The 21,788-nt window shown below is 46.7% G+C and overlaps 1 long non-coding RNA gene across 2 annotated transcripts; it reads left to right on the top strand.

Moving 5' to 3' along the window:
* Positions 1-12,008: 12,008 nt before the first annotated feature.
* LOC119086990 lies at positions 12,009-20,664 on the top strand. 2 transcript variants are annotated; one of them, XR_005090403.1, is made up of 5 exons: positions 12,009-12,444; positions 13,194-13,304; positions 19,057-19,236; positions 19,421-19,595; positions 20,485-20,664. It is a non-coding gene; the product is annotated as an uncharacterized LOC119086990 (long non-coding RNA). The 2 variants fall into 2 exon arrangements; XR_005090402.1 differs by having other exon boundaries at positions 19,057-19,241.
* Positions 20,665-21,788: the final 1,124 nt, after the last annotated feature.

The following is a 21,788-nucleotide window of genomic DNA, read 5'->3' as shown; positions in this document are numbered from 1 at the left end:
TGAAGATTCCATCTGTAGACATCTTAGACCAGCCTCCCACCATTCCAAGCTTATTCCCCTATGGCTCTGGTCCCTCCCTGTACAACTTGGTCTAGAACTCAGTCCCCACTCTTAAAGGCCACATGAACTGAGTAAACAGAGATGCGGAGTTAAAAAGAAGTTACCATAGGAACAGGGTAAGCATCTGAAAGAGACAGCATGAAGTGGGAACATATAAGCACTTTACAAGTAACAAAGCCTTCCAGGTGGTGGGAAGTCAATTGACAAAATCAGTCACCAACAGGATGAGCTTGCCAACCTAACATGGAGTATTACTTGTATCTGCTTTCCAGACATATAGCAGCTCTGCACTAGCCCTCACTTCTCTCCTCAGCTTTAGCTGCATCTTCCCTTCACCTCGAACCCTGCCTTATGCTTTCCATGTCACTCTCTCCCATGTCCGCACTTTGGCTCCCACTCTGGGATCTGCCTGGCATATCTTCCCTCCAATCTCACTACCTTGTCTCCAGAATCCCTGGGCAGATCCTTGAAGGATGGGTGATGTTGAGTGGCCCTAACTTGGCAGCCCAGTGATTCTCTCATTATATTGCACATATAGAGAGGGTGGGGCCTTGACTGCCTTTCTCTCAGTCATGGGCTAGCATCAAGAGCACATGCTAAAAAGCATCAGCCTTAGCTACCTCAGTGTTTGGTTCAGTAAAACCAAAGCCCTGGGGCTCAGTCACTGAAGTGCTTGTGTAAGCACAAGGACCCATGTGAAAAGTTAAGCACTGAAGTGCGCTTCTATAATCCCAGAATCTGGGAGGCAGGCAGGAGCAGCTCCAGTGCCTGTCATTTACCAGTGAGCCCAGGTTTAGTGAAAGACCCTGTCTCAGAAAAAAAAGGTGGAGAGCCATTGAGGAAGACATGATGCCCACATCTGGCCCACACACACATGCATGCACATTAATACGTACATGGGACACACTAACATACTTAAATCAAAGCCTAACTACCCACACGATGGACCTTTCTAACAAGACCATACAGTGAATATTGACCAAAGGCCAATATTCCAGAGTTATCTTCCAACCCTTCCCACCTTGCAGCCACTGCACTTCAGTCCTCTGGACCACAGTTTCTCAGATGTAAAAGGGGATTTATGAGAGCCCTTACCTTACACAGTGAGAATTCAGGAAGATATAAACTCAAGAGCATTCATTGTCAGGCTTATAAAGAAGGCGATTAAATCCCAGCCACCTTCAGCATCATCCCGTCATCACTGCTTCCTTGTCTCAGCTCCTGCTGTAACACTGCTCACATGCCCCTCACGACATCACCCTTGACATTACTCACCACATTTTCTGTCCCTTCCTGCCAACCCCAAGTAGCTTTGCTAAACATTCCTCTCAAAGATGGAGAGTGTTCTTGGAACTCTCCAAGGGAGTTCTATATTGTGTTGTGAAGGTTCAGTATCCAGGCAATGATTTAGATATCCAGTCCCCCCAGGAAGCTACCCAGTGGCTCCTTGGGAAGTTTATGCCTGGCAATGCTCAATCCAGACTTCCTAGAAACAGCTAAGAAAAACTGGGCTCACCCTAGGCTCTCTCTTGTGTGGCCTTGACATTTCCAGACTGTGGAGTGGCAGGAATTTGTTGTCTATTCCTGATAGGAGTGGCAGCCACCTTGCTAGTGAGAGGTGCAGGATTCAGGCATCATTGATGACATGATAGAGCAGTACATGGAACAGTTTTTCCCCCCTAGGAGAGGCTTAAAGAAGTGGGCCTCTTGGTCTGCAATCCTAAAGCTTGTAGGCCAGTGGTTCTCAACCTGTGGGTTGAGAATGTCAGATATTTACAGTATCAGATATTTACAATGTAGTTCATAACAGTAGCACAATTACAGTTAAGAAATAGCAGCAAAAATAATTTTATGGTTGTGGTGATCACCACAACATGAGGAACTGGAGTAAAGAGTCATAGCCTTAAGAAGGTTGACAACCACTGCTGGATGCTATCAGGGAGCATACCCTGGCTGCCTCCCTCGCTTTCCCACATCTGGAGAGCAGTGGGCACCACTTGGATTTCTGGTGGAAACATTCTTTGAGGTTTCATGCTGTGTTGTTCTGAGAGGACGGAAATGCAGAATATCTCCCTCCACACCCAGTGTGTTATAAACCAAGGAACCTCAGAGGAGGGAAAAAGTCCTTAGACAACAAAATAAATTCGAATGTAAGCTTGATTTCTTTTTATGGAAAACCTGAGGAGCCAGCTGTGAAAGGTTTCCGCTGGGACACTGGGGAGGGACAGTCAATGGAACGGAGACAGCAGCTCTGCTGGGACGATGGGAGGACATCACTGAGCGGGTGGTGGTGCCTGCAGGAGAGAAGCCAATGGCCAAAGAGAAACGCTACTGTTGCGGGTTCTCCGCAGAGGACCAAAGCCGCCCTGCTTTCTCCCCAGGACCGTGTTAACACAGACTGCTCAAGTGCATTTTCGTTCCCATCTCTTCTGACTCATTTGCCTGGAATAATGAGCTCACATTCCAGAGCCCGGCTGACCCTCCTGCATCCCTGCTCAGTGCTTCCTACAGAAGGAAGAGCCCTAGGGTCCGCTTCTGACATCATCATCTAGCATTCAGAGTTGCACTTTGGTGCCCAGTCATGTGAGGGGTAGAGAGAAAGGGGGAGGCATGAGAGGGAACATTTTCCACAGCTTGTCCAGATTTAAGTATTAGCCCTTCAATTACCTCACAATTACAAATAAAGAAGGAAAGCATTAAGGCCTAGTGTCAAAGGGCCCCAGGCTGTAACGCTGAGCATATTTTTCATCTAAATCTTGGTTCCTAAATGCCGTCCAGGAAAAGGAACCAGGACTCTTAGGAGGGAAGGCGATTGAAAGGACACTGGAAAGAACACCAACCATCAAAGCTGGAATAGTTTCGGCAACAAAACAATGACTGTGTTGAATTGTATGTCATAGAATGCAACAGATGCCATGGACACCTATGGAGAGGAGGGGGATTCTTTTCTTTAAGGAGACATAATTAATACATGAGAAGGAAATAAAGGAACCAGAGCAATTCCCGCTGGACATTAACTTTTAAGAGTCTATGAATCACACAAGCACCATGTTGACCAAGTGACTCAGGTTAAAAATCACATTAATAAGCCACCCCAGGGCGGCATACATAGTGCAGAGTACAGCACTTGCTGACCACCCACATGATTGATAGGACATTTCTCCAGTTTTCTAGAAGCAATATGAACCCGAGAATTGCATATTCTAAAGCTGGTAATAGACTGGAGACCCTAGGTGGTAGGCATACCTGCAGTCCCAGGACTCTTGAATCTGAGGCAGGAAGGTTGCAAGTTTGAGGCCAGCCTGGGTTACATAGTACAACTGTCTCAAAAAATGAAAATTCAAACCACAGCAAAACAAAAGTAAGGCCAATTAGAACAATCTATCCCCTGTGGTGAGGCTTTCAAAGGGGATTTGATTTTCAAAGTGTGCTGGATTCTGGGGGTATGAAGTGGACACATAGGCATGCTTACTAAGAACTCACTAAAGAAAATATGCTAAAAGTAAGAACAGGGGCTTGGCTGACTCAGTTGTTAAGAGCGATTGCTTCTCTCTCAGAGGACCAGATGTGGTTCCCAGCACCTGTGCTGGGTGGCTCACAATTGCTTGTGACCTCAGCTCCAGGGAGATATGATGCCTTCTCTTGGCCTCTGCAGGCACCTGCACACATATGTGCACATACAGACATGCATGTACACAGAAATAAAAAGACTGGAGAGATGGCTCAGTGATTAAGAGCACTGGCTGCTCTTCCAGAGGACCTGGTTTCAATTTCCAGCACCCACATGGTGGCTCACAACAGTCTGTAACCTCAGTTCCAAGGAGTCTGATGCAATCTTTATGCCTCTGCATGCATGTAGTGCACATGTATACAACACCCATACACATAAAAATAAATCTTAAAAAAATTAACTAAGTAGAGAAATCCAGAATCACTGTGAGCTAAGGCAGAGGCAGGGCGCCAGCAGGATGGCCTGGTGAGCATTCCTGAACTGATGGTAAAAAAGGTAGAACCAATGGACGAGAAAGCTGAACCTTCCGAGGGAGAAGGAAGAACGGCAGACAGGAGCAGCGTGTATGGAGCTCTGAGTCAGGAAAGATTTAGGTGTGTATCTTAATTCATTTTCTATTGCTATAAGTAAATACTAGAGTCTGGGAGGTTTATAAAGAAAAATGTTTCATTTAACTTCATGGTTTTGAAGAGTGAAAGTTCGGGATTAGGCAGCCTTATTTGTTCTGCTTCTTCTAAGAGCATGTCTGGTTGTACCATATGTGATGGAGGACGTCAGAAGTTGTGACAGGAAGCTTTGGAGACACAGGGGCCAGCCTTGGTCTGTGTGTGTATACGTGTGTGTGCACATGTGTGTGTGCACATGTGTGTGGAAGCCTGAGGTCAACATCAGGTCTTCTTCAGTTTTGAGATATAGTCTCTCACTATACCTGAAGCTAGACTGACTGGCCAGCAAGCTCTGTGGCTCCTGTCTCCTCAATAGTGCGATTACAGGTACCTCCTGCCACTCCTGGCGTTTACCTGGGTGCTGGGGATCCAGATTCAGGTCCCCATGCTTATATGGCAGACACTTCACTGACTGAGCCGTCTCCGCAGCCCACCCTCACCCCTGCCTTTGCTCTTTTGTTTTTATAACAACTTGCTCTCTCTGGGCTCCGGTCAGGACTGCACTATTCTTTCCAAGAGCCAGTGACCAAGACACCTCCCCCTGAGCCCTACTTCTTACAGGCTCCTCCCTCTCAACAGTGCCTTCCTTTCTGGTGTGTGAAGTTTTGGGAGACAAATTCAGATCCCACCCAAACCATAGCAGTGTGTTTAAGGGTTGTGGTGCCCGTCACCCTGAACTTTGACAGGTTGGCTTTAAGTTGACTTATATTGAGATCCTAAAGCCGTGAATTTGCTGCCACCACCACACTTCATATCATCCTTCCAACAAGCCTGCCAGGTAGAGGAGGAGGAAGCAAGTAGTGCAAACCCTTCAGCAAATGTAACAAGACACAGGTGACTACAGCATCACTTTAAGTCTAAGGGTGAATGACATGCCACACTATGGGAAATAAATCCCCCTGCTGCTCTCCTCTTGCAAAGCTGGGTGGGAACAGATTGGAAGCAAGAAGGGAGGCATTTTGTAGCAGTGCTTGGGTATGAGGGTAGAGGCATTGTGGGAGCCCACAAAAGTTTCCTAGTGATATCTAAGTTTGCTTTACACAGCAGGGCTGCATTAGGGGATTGCTTGACCATGTGCATGGTCATGAGGTGTTTGGGATGGTCTGCACTTGGCTGTTCTGGAGGGGGGTGTCTTTTGCTCCACCCTTTGGCATTCCTTTAAAAGCCCTTTAGTAGAGACAGAAGGGGCTGGTGGGTTTTGACCCAGGACCTCCTGAGGCTATTCTATGTTTCTAACTGTCTCTCTCCTCTATATTTCTATCTACATATTCCTCATTTCTCTCTGCTCAAGAGTACCCTGGGGGAAAAGTGGGGGCAGGCCACCTACAAGGCATACAGAGGTAATCCAAAGCAGGATTTGAAAGTAAGGAGAGTCACAAAGAAATTACTAGTTCTGATTTTAAAAATGGAGGGGGATATTTTGGGAAGCATTGTAGAAGTCAAGAGAGTAAGGATGTTCAGGGGGCTTTGAAAGGAAGGTTCTTAATATTCAACTTTGCCTTGACAATTCTTTTCTTTTTTTTTCTTTTTTCTTTCTTTTTTTTTTTTTGACAGGGTCTCACTATGCAGCACAGACTGATCTTGAACTTGTAACTACCTCCCTTCTGCCTCCTGAGTGATGGGATTACAGCAGTATGTGTACCCAATGTGTTCCCAGACCTTGTAAAGTTGGCCACACATTCAGGCCTCGTGTGTGTGTGTGTGTGTGTGTGTGTGTGTGTGTGTGTGTGTGTGTGTCCATGTGTTTCTGCTTATTTAAGAGTGTGTCTGCATTTCTATACATATTTCCACATGGGGGTATGTCTATGCATTTGTGTGTGTGATCTATGCACCCACATACATGTGTATATGTATGTCTAAATACACTGTATCTCTCCCATCCAAGCTTACTGTAATCAGACAATGTCAGGAGTGTTCAGAGTGGTGTGGCTGGAGATAAAATTTTCTTATTTTACTTGAGACAGGGTCTTACTTGGTAGCCCAAGGGGTCCTGCAACTCACTGCGTAGTGATCCACCTGCCTCAGCCTCTCAAGATCTTGGGATTACAGGCATAAGGCACCATTCCCAGCAAGAAGGAATGTAGTTATCAGTTCAGGGGAGTAAACCTAGAGCCTTACCTGTTGTGAACAAGTGCTCTACTGCTGAGCAACTTCCTCAGCTCTGTCTGTGTGTCTGTCTGTCTGTCTGTGTGTCTGTCTCTGTACCTGTGTGCATTACCCGCTCTGGGCCTACGTGTGTTGCTATGTCTGGATGTTTGTCTGTGTGTGTCTTTGTCTCCTAAATGTCGGGATATGTTGGTGTTCCCCTGCCTTTGTGTGTGTGTTGGACATCATTGCAAGGGAGTTTCTGAGAGAGAAGACAACTAAGTTGCTGCACGTGCCAGAGGAGGGCAAGAAGTCAGGCTTGAGAGGAGGGAACAGAGCCCCGGGTGGGAATCTAAGGCTCCGGGAATCCAGTGACCTCTTTGCATTGGTATTGGAATTTCCCCAAGACTGGGAACCGAGGGTGTGGGCGGTGAGTCAAGTCAGTGCTTTCTAGAGACCTCAGAGGGCTGTCGACACCCAGTTTACACTATTTCTCACCGCTTCACAGCCGTGGAAACTGAGTCTCACAGGTAATGTTTTCATAAATTGAAGAGAAGCTGCCAGCTGTTGAGCCATCGGAGACATCTGCCTGGCCAGCGCACACCCAGTGGCAGCGAGAGTGTCGCCTCTCTCCCTCTCTCGGTGGGGTAGTCTTTCACACTCTCTCACCAGCAGCAGCAGTGTCTCCAGCCAGCACCACAGCCTCAGCGGCACAACTGAAGCGTTTTTCCCACAGAGATGCACCCCACGAGCCCTGCACACAGGATTGCTGACACTAGCACCACCCCTGCCCCCGGAGGGGATCTGCCTGTCTTATCGCATACGTATGATGGTATGACGGCATGGAAAGCATCATTTGCTATCAATTTTTGGGAAAAATAGAAGTATTCAATTCATCAGAAACCATTAATATCCCAAGCCCTCCTGAGCTCCTAAAACACAGACATTTCTCATGTGAGAGGCAAAGTCAGTTTTTACTTGCTTGATTACATGTGTGTGCACACACACACACAAACGTGTGTTCTTGCTTACAAGCACATAACACAATACATTCATGTGGGTGGGCAGATGGACATGTGTACATGCTTATGGAGGCCAGAGGACAGCCTTTGGTGCCATTCCTTAGGTAATTGTCCTCCCTCCCTTCCTTCCTTCCTTCCTTCCTTCCTTTCTTCCTTCCTTCCTTCCTTCCTTCCTTCCTTCCTTCCTTCCTTCCTTCCTTCCTTTCTTTTTTTTTAATGAGACAAATCTTCTCACTGGTGTGGACTGTGTCAGGTAGGCGAGGCTGCTAGCAAGCTGCAAGGAACTGTCTGTTTCTGTTTTCCCAGTGCCAAGGTTTTAAGTGCCTGGCTTTTGTTGTTGTTGTTAAATGTGGGGTCTGGGGGTCTCTCTCAGGTCTTTGTGCTTGCAAGGGAAACATTTTTCCCACTGAACTATTTCCCTAACCTGTGCCAACCCTGCTTTTAGCTTTTTATCTTGGATAAATGTGAGGCACAGGGGTGGGGTGGGGTGGGGGAAGTACTTGCTTCACATGCATGAACCCTGACTTCCATGCCCAGCACAGCATAAACCAGGGATGGTAGTACATGCCTGTAATCTGAGCACTCGAGAGATGGGGGCTGATGGTTTATAAGTATAAAGTTATCTTCAGTTCTAATGTGTTCAAGGCTGGATCTCAAGAAAAAAAAAAAAGCAAAGTTACAAGAGTAATACAGTTTCTCTTATGTACTAGATTTAGTTTTATATTTTTGCTATATTTATCTTTTTGTCTTCCTCTCCATGTTTATTTACATGTATGTATTATACATGTATGCATCTATATCTCACTTTAAAAAAAAAAAAAGGCGCCGGGTGGTGGTGGCACACACCTTTAATCCCAGCACTCGGGAGGCAGAGCCAGGTGGATCATTGTGAGTTCGAGGCCAGCCTGGACTACCGAGTGAGTTCCAGGAAAGGCGCAAAGCTACACAGAGAAACCCTGCCTTGAAAAAACGAAAAAAAAAAAAAAAAAAAAAAAAAAAAAAAAAGGCATTTCAGGGCCAGCAGGATGGTGAAATGGATAAAAGTGCTTGCCCCAAAGCCTAATGACCCGTGTTTGATTCCTGGATCCCACAGTGGAAAGAGAGAACAGCTGTCCAAAATTGTAACATGGCCTCCACATTTGCACCATGGCACATGCAAATACCTCTAGTCATAAACATAGTAATAATAAAGTGCAACAAACTAACTTTTAAAATGCATGGAGAATAACTTGCATGGAGAACATTGTGACTGCATTCTGATCTGTTTCATGTTTTGCTAAGAACAAGGGCACTTCTGAATATAACCACACACAAGTCATGTGATGTTGACCTTCTCTGCTTCTGACACACAGTTCACATCTAGAGCTTGTCAGTTGTCACAATAAGGCCATCTGAATCATTCTAATATTTTTTTTCTGATTCAAAATCAACCCAGAATCATTTATCTGGGTTTTATCTGCCTTTTCTTTTCACTTTCCTTTAACCTAATTAATCAGGTCTTAAAGATGCTGATCAAACTGTTTTTGGGAGAGAGAAACAAGCTTCAGGCTCAGGACCTTGAAGCGGTCGAAACATTCAGCTATGGTGTAATTGTTTTTTTGTCTGTTTGTTTTTTGTTTTATGAGTACTTATTTTCATACAGTCTCCTGTTTGCCAGAAGTCACACTGGTGTGTTAATTAGAAGAGCCATACATGGTCTTGTTTTTATTTTACTTCATGTTTCTGTTTTCTTTGTGTATTTTTTTTTTTTTGCACTAGGAATGGAGCCCTTGGGTTTGCTCATGCTCAGTGAGCACTCTACCCCCGGCCCTTCTCCCCCAACCCTGCCACTTTTTTTTTTCTTCATTTAAAAAGGGAACTCATTTGGGAAGATGTGTTAAGGGAGGGGATTAAGGGAGGGGAATCTAATGAAAGAACATTCACACTTGTATGAAAATGTCACAATGAAACCCATTATTTGACACAATTAATATGTGCTAATAAGAAAGTGAATTAATTTAGCAGAAAATATTAGGGAAACAGTGGAGAAGATATTTAGATCTATGCAGGTTTTTTCAGCCTCGGAACTACTGGCATTGGGGCCAGGTCATTCTGTGTGGGGGTCACCCTGTGGCCTGTAGGGAAACAGCGGCAGCCTGGTCACTTCTCTCTAGTTATGACAACAGCAGAATGTGTCTTCAGACATTGTCAAATGCCCCCCTGGGAGGCAAAGAGCCAGTGCTCTAGCCAGAACCATGAGCGGAGTCAGGGGCAACAGGTGGAGGGATCTTGGAGAGACACTTGCTCCCGCCCAGTTCAGTTCAAGTGGTTCTTCGCAAGTGTTTCCATCACCTCTGGCCCTGCACAAGGTCCTGGGGAGAACAGGACACAGGCCAGCACTCTAGGAGCTGTGCTAGCATAAAAGAGGGGGTGGAGTGGGGGAGGATTTCCAGGAGGAATAAACCCAAAGGCAGGCACTGGGGGATTCACCCTAGCTGCAACTGCTTCTCTGAGCCTTTCGCCTCTCTGACCCCTTGGACACCAATGGTGCGTCTTAACTGTGAGTGGGTCCTGCCAGCCCCTGACAGAAAGCTCTAGGTCTACCCCACCCCCTGGATCTCAGTCTAAATGCCTCTGTGCCCCCTGTGGCCCTGTTATGTTGCTTTCAGGTCTCAGTGGCCCTAAACTTCCCTCTCTGCTTAGAGACATCCTAGCCCCACACCATCCCTACTTGCTTTCAAATAACATTGTTCCCTGCTCTGTGTAGAAAGCTCTGTTACAGATCTTTGCAGTGAGCCTGGGTCCCAGTCACCAGGCCTCTGTTCAAAGCCACCTGTCCTGTCCTGACAGACATCCTGTATTCCCCCACCCCGTAGAACTTTTTCATGGCACTTTTGGCTAGCTGACTTGACCTTCTCTTGAGTGACAATCTGGGCAGAGGTGGTTCCTGGCCGATGAGGTACAGAGATCTGCCAGCACTCCAGACAGGGCACTGAGCCCTCATCCTCCTCCCTTCGCTCCCGTCCTCTCCCCCCTCCCTCCTTCTTTCCCTTCTGAACTACAGAGTGGTGCTGAGTAGTGCTCAGGCCTACTAAGACCAAAGGGACTTTCATGCCCTAAGCCTTAAAACCAGTGCAGCATCCTCTTACTTTGCTCCTGAGGGAAAAGTAAACCGAAGAGTTTGAGCTGCTGCCATCAGTCAAAAGCATCTCAAACCCAAATTCTATTTGAAATGTCAGTGTGAATTTTGCTTTTCATATGTGTGTGTTTGTTGATACTTAACACTTACACATGTTTATGTGGTCCAGTGTGTCATTTCAACAGGTGCATACAATGTGATCAGGGTCATCAGCATGTCTGTCCATCACTCTCAACCTTTATCTTGTCTTGGAACATTAAAAATCCTCTTCACTAGTTATTTTGAAATATACAACTGAATGTTGCCAAGAAGTGATTCCTCTACTCAGCTGCAACTTCGGGCCCCTAACAATCATCTTTTCATGACTCCACATCCAGTCCTCTAGGCTTGGGACTGACTCCTGATCAAGTCTGATAACCACTGACCTGTGTGCTCTTTCGTTCCTCTTGTATAAACTAGGGATCATCTCTGGACCTTGAAAGAGTGCAAGGATGAAAGGAGCAGATGGATGTGTGTGTGTAATCACTGCTCAGAGAACTGTTATTGTCTGTTGATATCATGGTCAGGTTCACTTACGGCTGGAAGGATCTGCTGTCTGTGAGCCTTTGCAGCAGTATACTTTGGCTTCTTCTCTTCAGCTCTAAGCTCTGTTTACTTAGTTAGGCGATAGATTAAGAAAAATGATGATGGTAGTTAGGAGAGATTCACACTGTTTTCTGAGAGCTGCTGGGTTAGCACGTTTGGGGCGTAGGGAGGGAGACGATACTGCACAAAGCCTGGCAATTTCATGTACAGGCCAAGACATGCTGCTCAGAAAATGTGGCTCTGCTGTTGTGCACCATGCAAAGGATGGAGTTTGTCATTCATTGTGTCTGGGGTTCCTGAAAGCTGCTCAGAGGTTCCACTAGCACAGTTAAGGGAAGCTGCAGCTCACCAGGGCCCAGGAGACTTGTCCCTTCTAACTCAGTATGTGTTAACCACCTACTGTGTCCTCTGTAGAGATGTGTCTGGACAGAAACGATTACGATCTCCCAGACTGGGGTGTGGCTCAGCTGGCAGAGTGCTCTGAGTTAGATACCCAGCGGCGCATACACCAAGCATGGTGAACTGGGCGAATTCACCCTTAGCTGCAACCGCTTCTCTGAGCCTCTCAAGTGTCATCGCAGCACTTGGGCAGTGAAGACAGGAGGATCACCTTGGGTACTGTGATGGTTTGAAAGAAAATGGCCCCCATAGGCCCATAGAGAGTGGCACTATTAAGAGGTGTTGCCCTGTTGGAGGAAGTGTGTCACTGGGGGCGGGCTTTGAGGTTCCAGATGCTCAAGCCAGACCCAATGTCTCCTTCTTCCTGCTGCCTGCCTATCCAGACATGGAACTCTCAGCTCCTTCTCCAGCACCATGTCTGCCTACATGCCACCATGCTTCCCACCATGATGGTAATGGACTGAACCTCTGAACTGTAAGTTAGCCCATTAAATGTTTTCCTGTGTAAGAGTTGCCATGGTCATGGTGTCTCTTCACAGCAATAGAAACCCTAACTAAGAAAGGTACATAGCAAGTTTGAGGTCAGCCTGAGACACTTGAAAACTTGTCTCAAAACAAACAAAACAGGAAAGCATTATGATTTGATGATTCTGAGAACTTCACAGACTTCCCTCCATAATCTGCAACCTTGTCAGCACTAGTCAAGGTTTCAGGCCTTACATCACACTAATAACTGCTACTCTCCAGGACGTACTTGAAGCTGGCACAATGCTGATGTCACTTCACCAGCCATGGTTAAGGTCACTGGCTACTCAGTAGCACCCATTTCTGTCTCCTTGCCTCCTTTAAAAATTCCCTTGTGCACCAGTGAGATCTCTCCCTGACAAAGGTGTCTGCTGCCAAGCCTGGTGATCCAAATTTGATCCGCGGATTCCATGATGAAAGGAGAGAGCCACATCTGACAGTTGCCTTCTGACCACCGAACATGCACCATTGCATGTAAGTATACACACATACATAATAAAAAATAAATGTAATAAAAATTTAAAACTCATTTTTATTTAGTCATGTGCCAAGAAACATGACTCCCTGAATAAAGCTGGGACATAAATTCATGACAACTCATGTTGTCAGCCCCCAGATACAGGTGTGAGAGACCTAGTGGTATGTTTTCATTCATTTCTCACAGGCTTGTGGGACAGAGATAATGTCATCCCCAGTTTACAGCTGGGTAAGCTGAGAATCAGTTTAAGTTAATGAGTTGCCAAAGGTCATACAACTTCTTCTCCCTACTCCTCTGGTCTTTCCTATTTGCACTTCCTCACTCTCTCTCCATTGCTGAACACTAGGGTAGCAGGCTAGCCCCACAGCCACATGTTCTCTCATTAGCTGTCTTCTTTCCTGGAGCTACTTCCTTTTGTGACTTTCTGCATTTTGTGTGTGCATGTTGGGGTGTGCCTGTGCACATGCATGTGAAGTCGGAGGTCAACCTCAAAGGTAATTTCTTAAGTGCTGACCACCTTGTTTTTTAAGACAAGATCCCTCGCTGGCCTGGAACTCACTGAGTAGCCCAGGCTGGCTGCCGAGAGCCTCAGGGATCCACCTGTCACTGCCTCCCAGGCACTGGGATTGTAAGCATGCACTGCCACCTTCGGCTCTGGGGATCAAACTCTGGGCCTCAGGCGTGCAAGGGAAGTACTTCACTGACTGAGCCGTTTCCCTAGCTTACCTCTCTCTCCGCTTCCAAGGCTAGACCTTCACTGCCCATGGGATTCTGTGTGAAGAGGAGAGGGAGAGGCAGGAAGCCGTCAGCCCTCAGACGTCCACTTGGGCTGAACTTGCTGAGAAGGGATTGTTAGGTGAGTATGGAAAACCAACAGCTGAGAAGATTTTACATAATTTCCCATGTGAGATTCTGGAAGCAGATAATACTCAAACAAAACTGACAAACAATATATTTAGGCAGAATGAGATCTTAGATCACGCATCTAGAAGTTTCTGGAAGATTTCGTGTATCCTGCTTGGGGGGGGTGTGGAGACAGGAGCTGATGGTGGTGGTACGAAGTAGACTAATGGGAGCCATTGTAGGAGGGGTGAGATATCCCTGAGACCAAGAACTGGCCAGAGATGACCAGGGACAAAAAGACTGTTCCCAGAGAACAATCTAGCTAGGAGCTGCTTTGGATGGTTGGAGTTGCTGGTTACTGTCCAGGAGTCCTAGAGTTACAGGCTCAACAACTGCAGCCTTCTGAGAAAGTGACCGTGGACAAAGGAACCCCTCCACGGGGCCCAGTAGAGCATGACACACAGGACTCTGTCCGTTGTGTTGTGAGACAGCGGAGGTGGGTATATAATTCTGGGACGATGGAGTCTTGGGTGAAGTTCCTATCCCTCTTGGCTAAGGGTCAGTGGTGTGCATAGCCTGAGAGGGAGGTCAGAGCAGGTTTTGGGCACCAAGGAGCAGACTTTTCTTCACACACCTCAGCTGCAGAGAGTGTGTGCTCACCCTCTTATGGTGGGTTCCTACTTGTCCTGGGTTTGCAAACAAGCACAGTGGAAGATGCCATGAAGACTACATGTCATCCCTGTTACAGCTGGAATATGACATGTACCCCATTGGCGAGCAGTTCCCAGATGCTGGTCCTAGTTTAAGAAGTTCTAGAAAAATTAGAGGGTGTCTGTGGGGGCTTGTTTTGCCCAAACCACACCCTTCCTCCTCCTGTCCTCCTGCTCAAGGTCAGCAATGCCCCCACCTATTCCCTCCTTCCGTGACATTCTGTAGAACCAGACACCACTGACTGAAGCTGTGTGTCAAATGAATCTCTCAGGCATTTGTCACATTGCCCCAAATTCCGGATAACAGAGTCCCTGAACTTCAATGTCCTTCCTTTAAAATGGGAACAAAAGCTATTCCTAGCACTATGAAGACAGATGAGCACCAGCATCAGTCAGTAATGAGGAGGTCACATGCTGGGCACAGGGCTTCGGAGCACCCTCCCTCTCCATCTCAGCTATCGTCCCACAGACACCATCGTGGGACCTCGGTTTATCTTGTCACTATAGGTGTTCACTGACACTTTGTAGACTGAGTGAATAGATAGATGAGTGGATGAGGACCTGGCCAGGTACTTCAGCAGTCGTGGATAACAAATGGTGTCTCTCAAGGCTCAAGATTGTTCTTGGTGAGATTGCCTACATAGCAGGAGGAAACTTTTTTTTCCAAACTCAATCTAGATGTCACCTCTTCCAGGAAGTCTTCTCTGATACAATTGGGTCTAGATGTCTAGTTTTAAATCAATACACTGTAGTCAGTTCATTGTGGTTCACACTGGCAAGACTGAGCAGAAGGCCCAGCCCAAGGTAGCATGCAGGAAGTTAGAGGGACTTACATTGTTCTTGTGCTGGGATTGCGCTCATGACCTTGTGCATGCTAGAGACATGCTTTCTACTAAGCTACTCCCTCAGCCCTAGGGAGTGGTTCCCAGCACTATGCTGAGTGCTTTTCCACTGACACCCCTGTTGCTGCAGTGACCTCTGTGACCAGGGTGGCCCTCCTCCGTGTTCAGCCACGGTAAGACCCTCAAGCCTCCTTTATTTCCACATCTGTCTTTTCTAGACTGGCTGGCCTAAATTCTTGAGGTTTGAGGAGAGTGGGAAATGCTGGGAGGTGGGATGGGCTGGGTGGCGAGGTGGGTGGGAAAAAAGAACAATGAAGGAGTGCATGTTAGCAGCTGGCATCTGCTCCAAAACCCAGACACAATACGTTCTCCGTCAGAGGGACACGGCGCCAAGACCACCCGAGGAGATACACCCCTCATGGCCCTGAGTGGGGCGTGTTCACCTTACACTCCACAGGCTCCATCTGCTCCATGATTGGGAACAAATGGTACAGCAAAGCTTGAACTATTGAGTGCATTGTACTTCTGGAAGGAAGAATTAGGAAAACCAAAGAAAATGCCTCAGAATCCCAACAGCACATATGGAAGTGTGTAGCGGTGAGTTGTCATGGAATGTGGACAGTGACACAAGGGTGTCAGCACCCGAAGCCAAGAGGGAAGGAATGATAACACCCATGGCAGGGCCACTTAGGAAATAAAGTAAAAGCAGCTTTGGTTTTGTCCAGGGAGCTCTGGAGGTTTCTCACAGGATCTAACTCCTTTGTAGCCCTTTCCTGCCTGTGCTCTGTGCTGCCCGTAAATGTGACCCTCTCCACAGCCAGGGGCCTCGAGAACTTGGAGGCTTACCGGAGCAAACAGCTTAGCAAACACAATCTGTCCCATAAACAAAGCCCGTGGAAGGCGGCCAGCCACACACAATGGAGCTGTAATCTTCTGGGCACACATTTCCCGTCCGGGGTATTGGCTTGTGTGCTGCTTCCTTCTGGGTGAAGGTAGAGGCCGCTCAGCCTTCGAGTCCAAGAACAACAAAGCTGTGCACATCCCCGGCTTGTCTGTGGAGTGTGCGGCAGGGATTCAGAAGCAGGGCCATCCTGTTCTCCTTCCTTTCTCGCCATAAAGAGGCACTGAAACCTACAGGCAGGGTGGCATGCTGGGAAGGTGCTGCTCTTCGGACTACAGCCCTTCTGCACTGGCTCTGCCACTGCCCAGCCCTGTTCTTCGGGATGAAGGCCTTATCTTTCCAGAGCTTCCAGTTTCCATCCTTCAAGTGGGACAGGGTACAGATGCCCAGCTTCACTGGAACTCAGTGAGGTATAAAATACAGATGTTGGTTGGCCATTGTCAAAAAGCAACAATTACAGAAAAATAGTAAGTACTGGTAAGCACCTGAAAAATCTACAACTCTTTGAGACAGGGTTCCATGTATCCCAGGCTGACTCTGAAGTAGCTTTGTAGATTAGGACTTTGAACTTCTGATCCTTCTGCCTCAACTTCACAAGTGCAGGAATTATAGGTAATGTGCCACCACATTCAGTTTATGAAGTGCTGGGGATCGAACCCATGGCTCCATGTGTGTTAGGTACACAGTCTAACAACCAAGTTATACTCTAGCCCAGAAACAAGAACTCTTGTCCCATTGTTGATGAGAATGTTAAAACAAAACAAACAAACAAAAAAGAGTGCTGTGGGAAACAGTATTGGGGGTTGTCAAGAAATTAAAAATAGAATTACTGCACAATCTAGCAATCCCCTTCTGAAGATACATATACAAAATAATTGAAAGAAATCTATGCACCTGCGTCCACAGAGAAATTATTCACAATAGGCAACACATGGAGAAAACCCAAATGCCCATCTGCAGATACGCGGATAAAGGAAGTGTGGCAGGTGCCTCACAAGAAGGAAATCCTGTCCATACTACAGTGTGGATGGAGTCTGCGGACACTGCACCGGGAGAAGCCAGCCAGGTGCAGGATGCAAACATGGGCTGCGTGATCACACTTACGTGAGGGATCTAAAGTTGAACTCATACAGCAGAAAGCATTGTGGCTGTGGGGGCTTAGGGAAGCTTCTGTTATTTTTTTCAAACATACTTAAAAGTAATTAAGGGCTAAGTATATGGTTTAGTGGATGACTTGCTTGTGCACCAAGTCCCGTGGTCTATCTCCAGCATTGAATGAACTCGGTGTGGTGACATTTTTGTAATCTTAGCAGTCAGGTGATGGAAAATCAGAAGTTCAAGATCATTCCTAGCTACCTATTGAACACAATAGTACAAGTACCTATTGAGTATAAGTCTCCATCTAAAAACAATAAGCAAACCAAACTTAAAACAGACAAAAAAAACCCAAAACATCAAAATACCATTTGTATATCTATCAAATTGTCAAAACAAGCAGTTGTCATGGTGCATATCTGTAATTCTACAATTCAGGAGGCTGAGGAAAGAAGACTATGAGTTCAAAACCAGCTGGGTTACAGAGCAAGACCCTCTCCAAACAATAAAAAATACAAAACCCCAAAAGATCCCAAAGCAAACAACAACAACAAAAACAAAGAGTATGCAAAAATTAAAATTTCTAGCAATAGGAGTTAGTGATGTTGTGGAGAAATGGAAACTATCTTCTTGGCGAATGAGAATGTAAATCACTATTTTAAAGGGCAATTGGCCCTGCCTACTAAAAAGACAGAATACATACAACCCAGCACTTTCTTTTCATTGCTTATCCTAGGATATGGACAAGGATTTCCAACCTTCGTTGTTATAAAAGCAAAGGTCAGGAATTTCTGGGTGGCCACCGATGGGTCACTGGATAAATGAGGTGGCATGTACTGTTAAATTAAAGCAGTGCACCCGGTCTACTGATGTCAGCCCAGAGAGGTCTCAGAGGCACTGAGATTTCACTGTCAAGTGATAATCAATTATGTGTCACACAGAATTGCTGGAGAATTAAAAGACCAAGCAACATTAATACATATTTTCTGTGTATCAGCTCTAAAGGAAGTGACCAATAAAGTAGCTAATAGAAAGTAGGACTTGTGACTCTCTAGTGTTCTAGCCTCTGAGATGGTCCCCAGGGGGTCTCGCTCCCTGCTACTCAGGACTCTGCATCCATTCTCTGCAGTGAACAGGGCTGATCTGGGCCCTATGTATTTCACTGCCCCTTGAAAGAACAGATCTGTGAGTGATGGCATCTAATGCTGCTTCCCATCTGCTCCCTGACTCTCTCTGCTGCTGGTTCTGGATCCAGTCAGGTGCCATGTTGTAAGGGTGCTCAACCAGCCTGGGAGATACTCAGGTGGTAAGGAGCAGAGGGGTACCACCAACTTCCAGCACCACCCTGGGCCAACTTAGAGGTGGATCTACTAGTTCAGTTAAACCTTAAGGTTACTGTGACCTCATAAGAGACCACGAACCAGAGCCGTTCATCTACGATGCTCTTGAGTTTCTGACCTGTGGACACTTGTCCAGTGCATGAGTAGTCTTTTGATGCTACTGAATTTGAGGGTAATTTGTTACACAGCTGTAGGTGACTTATGTAGCTAGAGTTTTCCTGCTTTGCCCACAGTCAGGACAAATCTCTGTCACCCACCAGTCCCACAGCTGCTCAGACCCAACCAAGTAAACACAGAGACTTATATTGCTTATAAACTGTATGGCCGTGGCAGGCTTCTTGCTAACTGTTCTCACAGCTTAAATTAATCCATTTTTATAAATCTATACCTTGCCACGTGGCTGGTGGCTTACCGGCGTCTTCACATGCTGCTTGTCATGGCGGTGGCTGCAGTGTCTCTCCACCTCAGCCTTCCGCTTCCCAGAATTCTCATCTCTCCTTGTCCCACCTACTTCCTGCCTGGCCACTGGCCAATCAGTGTTTTATTTATTGACCAGTCAGAGCAATTTGACATACAGACCATCCCACAGCAGACTTATACAGCTGTGCTTATTTACTAAACCTCTGCCAGGGGCCTATTTTCCCTTTTCATTGAAATGTGTCAGAAGTATGCTAAACCAGGCATACCAGGCTGGCACACACCTGTAATTCCAGTACTCAGGAAGCTGGACAAGAGATTTGCCACTTAGAGGCCAGCATAGGCTCTATGATGAGATCCTGTCTCAACAAAACCAAACAAAACCCTCATCAAAATAAAACAAAACAACAAAAATGAGTCACATTAGCACTAAACTGAACTCTTTTCTTCATGTACTCAGAATGCCTGATGGTTCTTCAAGATCTGCTTCTGCATTTGACGTGAAGCCACCCCCACTCAAACGCTGGAAGATGCTGGTCTGTTCTGTTCTGTGAACTGTGACCTGAGTTGTGACCCTCTTTCCCTCTTAGCTCAGAGTGTGACTGTACTTGGAAACGGGATCTCTAAGGAGGTAACTAAGGTGAGGTGAGTCATGGGATGACCCTAATGGAAAATGAATGATATCCCTATAAAAAGGTGCTTAGACACAGACAATTGGATACACATAGGAGAGCCAAGGGGAGGCCTTGGGGAGCCCTGTGGACCCTGCGGACTTGCTCTTCCAGCCTTCGGAACTGTGAAGAAATACATTCCTGTTATTTCAGACACCCAGCCTGCAGTCCTTTGTCATGGCAACTCTAGAGAGTGAACCACAGTCCGGCACTTGCCTTACAAATAATAAACTCACGTCAAATGTAGGCGTGACTCAGCCAAAGACACAGAGAGGACACAGAACAGCAGGAGCAGTCCACATCCCCTAACCAGAGGACATTTCTTCTGGTAAGTGAGACCAAGAGCCCACAGATAAGAGAAGACTCAGAAAATGCTGGTGGACATCAACCAAGCTCCTGGTTCCATGTTCATGACGGCAGAAAACAGTGTCTGGATGCTGAGGAGATGCCCATAGAGTAAGAGCCTTGTTCAGTAGACATGAGGACCTGACTTTGGATTGCAGCACCTACATACAGTTCATGCAATGGTAACCCCAGTGTGGTGGGAGGCAGAGGAAGGAGGATCACTGAAGCTTGCTTGGTTGCCAGGTTAGCACCAGGGTTAGTGTTCTCTAGGTGAGGTAATAAGTGTAGAGCAGGCCATGGAATCTCCTCCTCTGTCCTCTGCATATGCACAGGCACACACACACACATACACTATGTACACATATACCACACTCGCGCATATGTGCACACACACACACACACACACACACACACACACACACACACACGGGGGGGGGGGGTGGCGCTCGGGGGTGGCTCAGTGTGTAAAAGCACTTGATGTGGGATCATGAGGATCTGAGTTCAGATCTCCAACACCTATGCAAAAAAGGCTGCTGTGGCTGCATTGGAGTCTATAACCTTGTTGTGTTCCAGGGGTGGTGTGGTGGGGGTAGGGGTGGAGACCTGAGCTTGATGGCTGTCTGGCTATCTCCAGGTCAATGAGAAACACTGTTTTAAGAGAATAGGGTATAAAGTAATAGATCAGGGCACCCAGTGTTTTCCACTGGCCTCTGAGAGTGAGCTTAGACATGCACATTTGCACACTTATGTGTTCACATGCCACACACACACACACACACACACATGCACACTTAGAAATAAAATGTCTTTAAAATGGCCTATATAAACAAGAACCAGTACTAGTCTGACTTTATCTTGTTATTTCTCAACAGAAAAGTGTCAATTCAAGGAACTGTGTCTCCTCCAAGAAACAATGCCAAACACCCAACATGGCAGTGGTGGCCCAAAGCCTGTGAGCATGTAGGACTTACAAAAGTACATTAGAGCTGGAGAGATGGCTCAGAAGTTAAGAGCACTGACTGCTCTTCCAGAGGTCCCAAGTTCAATTCCCAGCAACCACATGGTGGCTCACAACCACCTATAATGAGATCTGGTGCCCTCTTCTGGCCTACAGGGACACATGCGAGCAGAACACTATACATAATAAATAAATAAATAAATCTTAAAAAAAAAGTACATTAGACGATGTTCTAAGGGAGCTAGAGAATGGCTCAATGATGAACAGTGTGTGCTGATCTTGCAGAGGTCTTGAGTTTGGTTCCCAGCACATATGTTAGATGGCTCACAACTGCCAGAAACTCCAGCTCCAAGGGCTCTGATGCCCACTTTTGGCCTCTGTGCACACCTGTACTCATGTGCATGTGCACACACACACACACACACACACACACACACACACACACACAATTAAAAGTAAAAATAAATCTTCACAAAGCTGTTTTAAATCTCTTTCTGGGCCTGTGGAGATGGCTCAGTTAGTGACATGTTTGCCTTGTAAGCACCAGGACCTAACTTCCATTCCTGGACTCAAGTACAAAGGAAAGCCAGACATAGTGGTGTGCACTTAAAATCCAAGTGCAAGGAAGGCAAAGACAGGAGGACCCCTGGGACTCTCTGGCCAGCCAGTGTGGCCTACTTGGTGAGCTCTAGGCCAGTGAGAGACCCTGTCTCAAAAAACAAGGTGGATGGCTCCTGAGAAACAACACCCAAGGTTGTCCTCTGGGCTCCACACACATAAATATGAATGCACATGTACATAACCTCTCGCTTCTTTGAAACACTCTCAGTAGAAGCCATCTCCAACCCAGAGAAACATCGTCAGTCCCCATCCCCATGCCCACCAGCCTCTGGATATCTTCCTCCAGTGTCTTCGAAACACATGAAACCTGACCAACTCCAAGTGATCCATCTGCCTTGCTCCACCTCTGCCTACCAGAGTCCTGGTGCTGCTTTATGTCCCTGTTGTCATAATAATGCAACCTACTGAGTGTCAGCTATGTGCCTGGTGCTGCACCTTGTCATCACTCCATCAAACTCAGTGGCACAATGTGGGGATTGTCATTGTCCTTCTGAAGATGGGGACATCCCAGTATCCTACCATGACATAATCATGGACTTCAGTGTCAGAACTGGGATGTAGACACAAGCCCTCTGGCCACATCTGTTCTACAGATGG

Source organism: Peromyscus leucopus, chromosome 8b, assembly GCF_004664715.2.
Source record: "Peromyscus leucopus breed LL Stock chromosome 8b, UCI_PerLeu_2.1, whole genome shotgun sequence".
Taxonomy (NCBI): domain Eukaryota; kingdom Metazoa; phylum Chordata; class Mammalia; order Rodentia; family Cricetidae; genus Peromyscus; species Peromyscus leucopus.
Note: the sequence above shows the minus strand (reverse complement) of the source record. Positions and strands in the feature narration are given on the sequence as shown.